At 34.9% G+C, this 10,971-nt stretch overlaps 1 pseudogene across 1 annotated transcript; it reads left to right on the forward strand.

Moving 5' to 3' along the window:
* The first annotated feature begins 336 nt into the window (after positions 1-336).
* LOC308429711 (large ribosomal subunit protein eL21-like) lies at positions 337-9,911 on the forward strand (annotated as a pseudogene). Its single transcript has 2 exons — positions 337-819; positions 9,847-9,911. The product of its transcript is annotated as a large ribosomal subunit protein eL21-like (transcript).
* Positions 9,912-10,971: the final 1,060 nt, after the last annotated feature.

Genomic DNA, 10,971 nt, shown 5'->3' on the forward strand with positions numbered 1-10,971 from the left:
TTTTCCCAGTGTAGGGGAATGCCAAGGTGCCGAGGTGGAGAGGGATGTTGAAAGACTACTTTCATAGATGTCATGGAAGGAGAGGAGAAATTATATTGGGGAAAAGGGGACTCAGCTATACCACTCCTGGGCATATAACCAAAAGTAGCTCCAACATCTAATAAGGACACATGTTCATAGCAGCTTTATTTATAATAGCCAGAAGCTGTAAAGAACCCAGATGTCCTTCAACAGAGGAATGTATGCAGAAATTTTGGTACATATACACAATGAAGTACTATTCGGCTATTAAAAACAATGAGGCCCCGGCAGCCATCTTCCAGTTAACTCGCCAACATGACGAACACAAAAGGAAAGAGGAGAGGCACTCGCTATATGTTCTCTAGGTCTTTTAGGAAACATGGAGTTGTACCTTTGGCTATATACATGCGAATCTACAAGAAGGGTGATATTGTAGACATCAAGGGAATGGGCACTGTTCAAAAAGGAATGCCCCATAAGTGTTACCACGGAAAAACCGGAAGAGTCTACAATGTCACTCAGCATGCTGTGGGCATCATTGTAAACAAGCAAGTTAAGGGCAAGATTCTGGCTAAGAGGATCAATGTGCGGATTGAGCACATAAAGCACTCAAAGAGCAGAGACGGCTTCCTGAAGCAGGTGACGGAGAAAAATCAGAAGAAAAAGAAGCCAAGGAGAAGGGCACCTGGGTTCAGCTGAAGTGCCAGCCTGTGCCACCCAGAGAAGCCCACTTTGTGAGCACTAACGGAAAAGAGCCTGAGCTGCTGGAGCCCATTCCCTATGAATTCATGGCCGAATGTACAAAGAGAAATAAAGGACCCAGACTACAAAGTGTTTTCTTTAATAAAAAAAAAAAAAAAAAAACAAAAAAAACAAAAAAAAAACAATGAGTTCATGAAATTTCTAGGCAAATGGATGGAACTTGAAGCTACTGTCCTGAGTGATGTAACCCAGTCACAAAAGAACACTCATCGTATGTTCTCACTTATCGGCAGGTAGTACCCCCCAAATAAAAGCTCAGAATACCCAAGAAACCATCTTCAGAACTTATAAAACTCAAAATAAATGAAGACCAGAATGTAGATGCCTCAGTCCTTCTTAGAAGGGAGAACAAACAGAGGAGGAAATACAAGGTCAATAGAGGAGTAGTGATTGAAAAAAAGATTTACAGAGAATGCCTATGTGTAGAACTAACCCATATGCAACCACCAAATCCAAGAACTATTGCTGATACCAAGAAGTGTTTAATGGCAGGAACCAGATATGGATATCTCTTCAGAAGCTCTCTCTGAGTCATATAAGTTCAGATGAGAATGCTTGTAGATAAACATCAGCCTGAACAAGGGGACCCCAGTGAAAGAGCTAGAGAAAGGACTGAAAGAGCTGAAAGGTTTGCAACCTAATGGGAAGAACAACACCATCAACCAGCCAAGGCACTGAGTTGAAGAGAATTATGGGGAGAGGTAGCATCTCCATGGAAGCAAGTTGAGGGGGAGTATGGAGAGGGGAAGGGAATAACATCTGAAATGTAAATACAGACAATATCCAATAGAAACATCCTTATAGATAAAACCATTGCTGCGTTGCCAAGGGTGAAATAAAGGTGACAATGAAGATTAGCCACCACAGATATATTGCATACACTTTATGTTGAGAAAAGTCTTCTCAGAGTTTTAGTCCCAGGATTTAATTGCTTAGACAAGGATGCTCTTTCAAACTCATAGCACACAAACATATTCTTTTACATCTTTATTTTCTTTACTTAGTATTAAAGTAGCACTATCTTAGATATTGTGACATTATCACTTCATAAATTCTTACTTGTTTCTCTATCAGATGGCCAGTTAATCCACCAAGAAACAAGGTCTGAATAAGAAAACTTGAGCATCTAGCCAAAGAACACAATCAGCCAGCACCCAGTGCATGTAGCAGCTACCAAATGATAGTGGGTCTTCTGAATTGTTCAAACTATTCTTAAATATTTACACTATATTTTATGGCTATTTCATCTTATTTATGTAAATAGTAATTCTTGAAACATAGTAAATTACAACAAAATTTGTAAAGGTGTTTTGGAAACCTTTAAACTCTAAGATTTAAAAGTTATTAATTTTATTCTAATTTATTTTGTTTCATTTTGGGAGAAGACCTACCTCTTGGAAGTTTTGGTCTTCTGAGTTTTATGATGCTACTTTCTTGACTTTTGTATGTATTTTTACATTTATTTCATATAACAATGAGATAATTTTTATAACTTACATTAAGTTGAAGATATTTAATTACATCTCAAATTACTTGCAAAAAGTTAATTTAATATTGAAATTTTCTTCTCACAGAGTTGCTCTATATAGATCAGTACTATATCAGTATGTTTTATTGGACATTAGTTGTTTATTATGTTAAATTATGATATGTATCATGTACATCAATTTTTCATATAAGAGATTATTTTCATAGAAATGAGATAAAAGATCATTTAAATAATATCTTTAACGCTATTACTACCAGTGCAAGTTTATATAAATTTTGATATTCTATGTAATAACTCTTACTATTGTTTACTCTGTTTCCCCATACTTTTATTTTTTAATTATGTGTATGTTTGTATGTCTTTATATGTTTTATATAGGTTTCCTGTTGCTGTGGTAAAATACCACAGCAAAAAGCAATTTATAGAGGAAAGAATTTCTTTAATTTCATATTTTCCCATCACAATCCTTCATGAAGGGAAGATAGGATAGGAATTAAATGCAGGAGGAAAACAGAAACCACGGAAGAAAACCACCACTTGCTCAAAGGTGGCTCCATCTATAATAACTGGACCTCCCATATCCATCACCAATTTAAAAGGAAATGCCCTACAGGCTTGCCTATGTAGGCATTTTTTAAAATTGTGTGTGTGTGTGTGTGTGTGTGTGTGTGTGTGTGTGTGTGTGTGTGTGTTACTTTTCACAGATAACTCTACTTTGTGGTAAGTCAGTGAGGATAGGAGCTTATTAGTGCAGTAGCCAGTGAGGCCAGAGGTGTTAGATTTCCCTGGAGCTAGAGACACAGGCAACTGTGATGCACATTGTGGATGCTGGAAACTGAACTGCAGTCCTCTAAGATGAATAAGTGCTCTTAACTCCTCAACCCTCTCTCCAGCCCTCAACTTCTCATTTGAGTTTAAGTATATAATAACATGTTTTTCTTTAGAAGGACTATTTATTTCTCTCATTTGATAAAATAATGCAATTATGTTCATTTCAAATATGTGCAGAATTGTAAAGAGTATCATTTACTCTCTGCTATTATTTGAATGTAAACTTTTTTCCTAAGGCTCGTGTGCTCAGTTCTTGGTCCTTCACTGGTAGAAGGTGGTTTGAAATTCAAGAGGTTGTCAGTCTAATGTACGTGGGTCACTGGCTGTGAACCTTTGAAAGCCATGATTAGTCTTCATTTTCTTTCTGCTCTTTGATATTTCTTTTCCTGCTGAGGTAAAGATCTCATCCTTATGTGTTTGCAAGAACAGACTATTCTGTCCAAATTCACAGGGCTGGACATCCATGCAAGAAAATATCTAAAGCAATGAACAGAAATAAATATTACTTATGTTTGTCAGGCATTTTGTTTCATTGATGAGAAAATCAATGGCAAGTTTAAATAAATTGTTAATTGCCTGATTGTGGCATTTCCTTTTTAGTTCTGTTAGTTCCCTCAAGGAATTTAAAAAAAAAAAGGTTCACTTGTAGCAAACTTCTATACTTTCTACTCCAAAGCCGGTTTTTTGTTTGTTTGTTTGTTTGTTTGTTTGTTTGTTTTCCTCACTCCTAGTCATGGAGCCAGTAATCAATCCTAGAACTGATTGAACAGTAAAGAACAGTTTATACATCAGCCAGAAAATATGAATGTGGGAGAAATGATGCACACATCTAACCTTGCAGGTTAAGCAAAACATGGAGTTTCAAGATTAAATGTAGACAGAGAAGGGCTGGATTCAGTGGGTAGTGTGATTATTATCCCGCTTTACATCTGGAGCTCAGGGATCATTTACATTTAATACCCATACAGATGAATTTAATCTGACCAGGGGAGCTGGGCAAAATGATGATGGAAGGAAGGAGCAGGAGGTGTACATGACATCCTTTATGGTGGAAACAAGTTCTGCCCAGTTTTACTGGATTGTTGATTTAGTACAGAAGCCTTAACCTCAGGCTAGTCAGACTATTATCATGTGTTAAAAAAAAAAAAAAAAAAAATGGATTAACAAAAACAATTGTTTCTTAGGAATTCAAAACATGTCTGTCTGATGATAGAGTTTAATTAATATTTATTATCAACAGATGAGAAGGCTTGAGCCTGGGCCAGATCTAGTCCTTCCTCTAGATCTACAAGTTGATGCTGTGCCTGGACAATTAAGTAATACAACCTTAAATTCTAAGGAAATAGAAGATTCTACTGAAAAAAAAATTGCAAAAATATAACACAAGTACAAAAAAACATGGAGAGTGACTTTTGACCTTCCTTGAAAGCTTTGACATATACCACAATGATTTGTCTGGAAAACCTATTTGGGTCCTGATAAACTTACAAGAATTTTTTTTTTTTTTTTTTTTTTTTTTTTTTTTTTTTTATTTTTTAGGTCTGGCTGATCTTCCAGAGATTCTGAGTTCAATTCGCAACAACCACATTATGGCTCCTAAAGGCAGCAACAATATACTAGTATACATAAAATCAATAAATTTTTAAAGTTTTTTTTAGAAAATCATAATTATACACAGAAAATAAATCATATTAATAAATTAATACCAATTTTGAAAGCATTTTATACTCTATTTAATAGTGGTGTTTGAATTTCTTTTACTTTAAGTGAAAAAATACTAAATAATTTCCAAATTGATATTATGAATAAAACAAGTTACAGATTTAGAAATCATTCCTTGTTATTATATCCATGAAGTGTTACTTGTTGGAAGCAATTTTCTGAGTTAAATTTTCTTACATGTAAATTCTCCAGAATTTCTTGTCTCATAAATATTATGGCCACTTTTTAGATTCCTACATTATCCCAATCCTTAGGTGTTTTATGCCTTTTATTTGCAAAGCCAAATGAGAAAATGCTGAAATGACCTGTACAATAGAAAGGAGGTTGGGACATTCTAGAATGGAGACAGCAAAGGGAGTAATTGTTGAGGATTGTTCGACTCTAAAATAGACCAACAGCTGATCCTTGCAGAATATGATTCCTCAGGACACACATTAAAACCATACATTTTAAACAAAAAATTAGATTAAAAAAGCAATTTAAGGGACTGTACTTTGTGGACCATAGGAAGGGGAAATGATCCAAATGTAAATGAGTATACACATATAGCGAAACCACAACAATAACACCAAGCCTTCTTTCAAGGATAAAACATGAATATACATTTAAAAAGGGACATCGTTGACTTTGGAATATTCCCAAGAGTTACCATAGCTTAAATGACAAGAGCTTAAGGTCCCAACCTCTGTAGATATAAAGACAGATAACTGGTCTCTGTCCAGACAAATCCAGAAGGCTATTCTGCCAATCCATTTATTAGTAGATGTCTATTAGTAGATTATTATGTAAAGGCCATTGCTATTCATGGCTTTTCCTAGCCTTGCTTCCATTGTTTCCTTAACAACCCTGTTTCTGAAAGCAGGGTGATCACCTATAAACACCCACTGATGCCTCAAATTGTGTATTCTTGCAAAATTTCTAACATCCTCTACAAATTGAATGGAAAGATAATTACATATTCTTCCGAGTAGTTGACCCCAATCAATTTTATACTAAATAGCATTCAGCAACTGATTTAAAAGGAGAATGATTTCAAGTATATGGTAAATGTGGATATTAACTAAATATGGGGCAATGCTCATTAGATAATCAGGTTTAACCTGGAAAATCTGCTGACAGAGTAAGGTGTGGCTATAAAATTGACCTCCTGGAAATGTTCAGACACTGGAAGGCACAATTGAATATACCTAGCATCTTAGTTACATTTCTTGTCATTAGGATAGAATTCTCTGACAGAGCAAACATAAGGAAGGATTGATTCACAGTCGTTGGCAGTTCCAGGTTATAGTCTATCACAGTGGGGCATCATGTTGACAGGACCTTGAGGCAACTGACCACATTATACAAAATGTCAAGGAGCAGAATATGGTGTGGGGATATCCCTGCTTATCTAGTTTCTGCTCTTTATGAAATGTTAAGCTTAAACCTGGAGTATAATACACCCCACATTTAGGGTAAGTCTTCCAATCTCAAGTGAATTAGTTAAGACAGCTCTTCACATGTGCTTACTAAATCTTATCTCTTAGGTGACTCTAGGTCCTGTTAACTTGAAAATCAATACTAAACATCACATCTAGTAAACCCTATAGAATGTTCCATCCCAGGTCTTGCTCCAGAGTAATAAAAGGTTAACAATTTAGAAGTCTGCAGCTGGTTTTCCACCATTATCATGAGAAAACAGATAGAAACTCAAACTTTAATGACTGTCTTAGGATATACCTTTCAAGGTCATGAACAAAGTCATTTCTTATTATTGAAAAATGTCCTCTCAATGTTAGCCCTTTCAAGCTTACAAAGTGTGGGCTAAATCATACCATTTGGCTGCACAATGGCTTTGTTCCTTACATATTATTTATTTGTATTCAATGAACTGTGTTTGATTAACGTAAAAAGAAATTCAGTGTCTTTTCATTTCTAAGATCATTGTCCTTTACACATTCCAAACATTAAATACATAAAAATGCCAAAGAAAAAATTTAAAATAATGAAGGAATAATTGGGCACAGGAGATTAGTCTCTACTATTATTAACACAAAATTAATCAAGTGCTAAATAAGAGGCTTAAAGGCAAGTTTTAATATAGAAGTACATGAAGAATTAAAAATATTAATTGAATATAACCATGCAGTAATATTAATGAAAAAATGTATTGGGGGACTTTGTTCTTTTTTTGACTAATATATTAAATAAAATAATACAGCAACCAGGGAGACTTGTTTTGAAAGGACATGTGAGTTTTACATAATCCTAAAATTGAAATACATGAAAATATGCAATTATAATACCTAAGCAATGCAGCCATGGAAATTTTATCTTATACTACTTATAATCATTGAATCCCAGAGACAATTTATGTTTATAATGTTTGATTCAGTAAGTCAATAGGCTTAGGTGATTTAATGAACATAAAGAATGGAATTTAAACTTGTTTTTCCAGTGATGTTTATGGGACTGATACATCCCTTGTTCCAAGAATATCTGTTGTAACAAGGAAATGGATTATGAATAGACTACCTGATCCTATAAACTGTGAACTCCTACAGTATCATTTGGTTCGGGACTTCATAGGCCTATCATTCTCCTTGGAAAATAAAAGAAGCTACTGGCTTTTATTATTCACCATTAAATCAATTATCTAAGACTATATAAGCCTGTGGGCATGGTTCATTCTGTCATCAATAGTTTGAAAAGGGAATTATATTGTTCATCTTATTCCTTATCTATGCATGGTCAAATGGAGGTTGGATGAGTTACATTGTACCTGGCTGCTGTGATTATGTAGAAAAGTAGTTCTAAAGCTATTGTCCACAAAGGCATGCTAAGAACAAGAGAAGTTTCTTCTCCATGTAAGGACATATTTACTGGCTATAAATCATCAAATGGTCAGTCCTAAAACCATACTTACAAGTAACATTATATAGACTGTATGCATGTGTCCTGTACAAGAGAAAGAAAAGTGTTTCATTATCATTGAGCAAAATTTTGATGCATGTTAATGCCACATGATTTAGAGTTCAAAGTAACTCTGGTATTTCTACATGGAGAATTTTGACGGGAGGGAAGAAATATCTTGTTTTGTACACCAACGAAGGTTTTAAAAGTTATCATACAGCTACCCAAGGCTCTTGAATGCCCAGAATGTACATTTCTATATGTGTTTTTGTTGTTTTCTTGTCTTGATTGTATACATTTTTAATAAAGCTATATTCATTTTTAGCCACTATTATTAATATAGGCTCTGTATCTCCTATTATACCCAATAGTATTTGTTTCAAAAATTGGGAGCTTTGACTCTTAGTGCCTATATGTTATTGTTTCTAAACAATTATTTCTATTATCAGTAGAAGGTGACTATGTTCATTCTTTCCTCATCTCAACTCAGGTCCCCATGCTTGCTTGACAAAACTTTACCAGTGCAGCCATTTTTTCCCAGCCCCGAATTCCTGTTGTAGACACTTACCCCTCTGATTTATGTACTTCCTTCACTTTGGCACAGGACTCTGGAGATAATGAATCTTAGGTGAGATCACAGGAGTCACAGAGTCCCCAATGGAGGAGTTGGAGAAAGAACTGAAGGGGCTGCAGGGGTTTGCAACCCATAGGAAGAACAACAATATCAACTAACCAGACCCATCCAGAGCTCCCAGGGACCAAACCACCAACCAAAGAGTACACATGGAGAGACCCATGGCTCCAGTCACAAATGTACTAAAGAATAGACTTGTTAGACATCCATGGAAAAAGAGGCCCTTCGTCCTGGTCAGGCTTGATGTTTCAGTACAGGGAAATGCCAGGCTGGGGAGGCAGGAGTGAGTGGGTAGGTGGTGGAGCACTCCCGTAGAAGCAGGAGGAGGGAAGATGGGATGGAGGTTAACATGAAATGCCAATAAATAAAATATCTAATAAAAGCAGTCACACATATGAAGTTATTAATGATATTATAAGAACTGACACTAAAATTGCCATATTTTTAATGCCTTATGAGGAGATACTTGTAATCATGTCAGGACATAGCCCTTAGGTACTCTCTAGATACCAGCACTATGCCTAAAATTTCTCATTTTCCGAGATCCCTAGTAAAATATACATCAATTCTTTATTGGTTATTCAGTTTTAGCCACATAAAATGTTATGCATGGAAAATAAGTTCTATTAGGTAGAAGTCATGAAGTATGTATGATTTACCTTTATTGATAGGATAAAATACCAGAAACCAAAGTGACTTACATAAAGAGAGACTGTACATTTGGATATAAGCAGCTGGAGGAGTAAATTTCACCTTCAAACACAAACCTTGGGTAGCCAAGTAGAAGTAGGACATCAGGCTCCTTGTAGCTAAAACAAGGCCATAAAAACTTAAGATCCACTTCCTAAATAACACTTTCTTCAGCATGTTGGCACTTTCTGCAGGTTCTATAACTTCTGAACACTGTACAGGCATCTGGACCAAGTGTTCAAATGTAAAATGTGACATTTCTCATTTAATCAAGCACCATTTACCGATATTTTGTTTAATAGGAGCATTTTTTGACCTGTTAGTGCATAGAGGCCAGACAACTTGTCAAGGATGTAATGGACAAGCATGTTTCAACATGAATACATGAAACAGATGATGTTTTGAGGGCTCAATGGAGAAAACAGTAGAACTTCTGACATATGTCAAAAGGAAAAATGTATATTGGAGCACAATGTTAACAGAAGTGTAAGTAGTGAATGCTGTGTGATTGGTCAAAATAAAAATAAAAATATATTAATTAGTAGTTAAATTACTATTTTTTTTAAACAAAGTTGTGAAGAATGCAGCTGCATGTACTTATGGCTGAACATTCAGGATGCAGAATGTAGTCCAGTGACCTTGGTTATCAGGTAGAAGAAACATGTACATAGCCAATAATAGCAGCCACAGTGAGGCTAATGAAGCCTTCTACAGGTAAATGAGACAGCAGAGAGAGATGGGAAAGTTCTCAACCTGTCTGTTCTATATAGAATGAAAGATTTTTTGCTTTTTGTTTTTTTTTCAGATGAAGAAACTCGAGGTATGTCAAAGTATTTGCTTTTTCAAAGCAATATTATGGATGAAGGATAAATAAGACAAGGGGAGGAAGACTAGAAAGATCTTTTAGAGATTTTCCCTGATACCATTCTTATCACATACATAGAACAATGCAAAATGAATTTGAAGCATTGCCCAACCTTTTCCAGGTTACATATTACAAATATGTCAATCATGCTAATAATGATAATAATGAATCCATCCTAATCTTTTAAGTCGTGCTTCATTTTGAGATATTTATGTGAAGGCTATTAGAATGGACATAGAGCTGCAGAAAAGAACAACAAAAAGTCTTAGGACCATGTTTCAATAGCTAAACAAAGTAGAGCTGCCAAGAAATGTGTAATGAATAAAATTACTCAAAAAATAAAGATAATACTAAGGACAGAGAGATTGCTCAACTAATCAGAACAGTTGCTATTTCTGCACAAGAAATGAACTAGATCCATAATGCTTGGCTTACACCTACTATTCACTTTGTCTTTAGGGGAGATGACATCACCTTCTAGATTCCATGGGTACCTGTACTCATTTATTGCTACACACACACACACACACACACACACACACACACACACACACACACACACAAACACACAAACATACACACTGATGTAAAAAAATACAAAAGATAATATCAGGCTATATAATGTAATAAAAAAATCTCTTGCTCACATGTATCAGAAATGTTAACTTCAAATTTGTTTGTGTGAGAAAAGATCCCAGGGTAATGTTAATATGTTTCACAATTTAAGGTAGGAAAGGTTAGGAAACTCAGACAAACACATACGTACCTTTAAAATCAAATAGCCGGTATATGAGAGCCATGTTACCTCAGAATTTTATGAATCACAATGCACATATTATTGAGTTTTATTTCAACTTTAAAGAAAACCAGGGTTTTCCCAATGAATGAGTTAAAAAAATTAGTCTATGTCAACTACTATTTCAAATGTTAAGTACATTTTTGTTTTTTTATTATTGTTACTGATGTGCTATTTACTTCATACTAATTAAGAGTACTTTCTTTGCAGATTAATTAGGATGACTTTGTAAAAATTGAAAGTCTGTAGATGTTATTTGGTAAAGTTTA

This window comes from Micromys minutus (genome assembly GCF_963924665.1).
Source record: "Micromys minutus genome assembly, chromosome: 14".
Taxonomy (NCBI): Eukaryota; Metazoa; Chordata; class Mammalia; order Rodentia; family Muridae; genus Micromys; species Micromys minutus.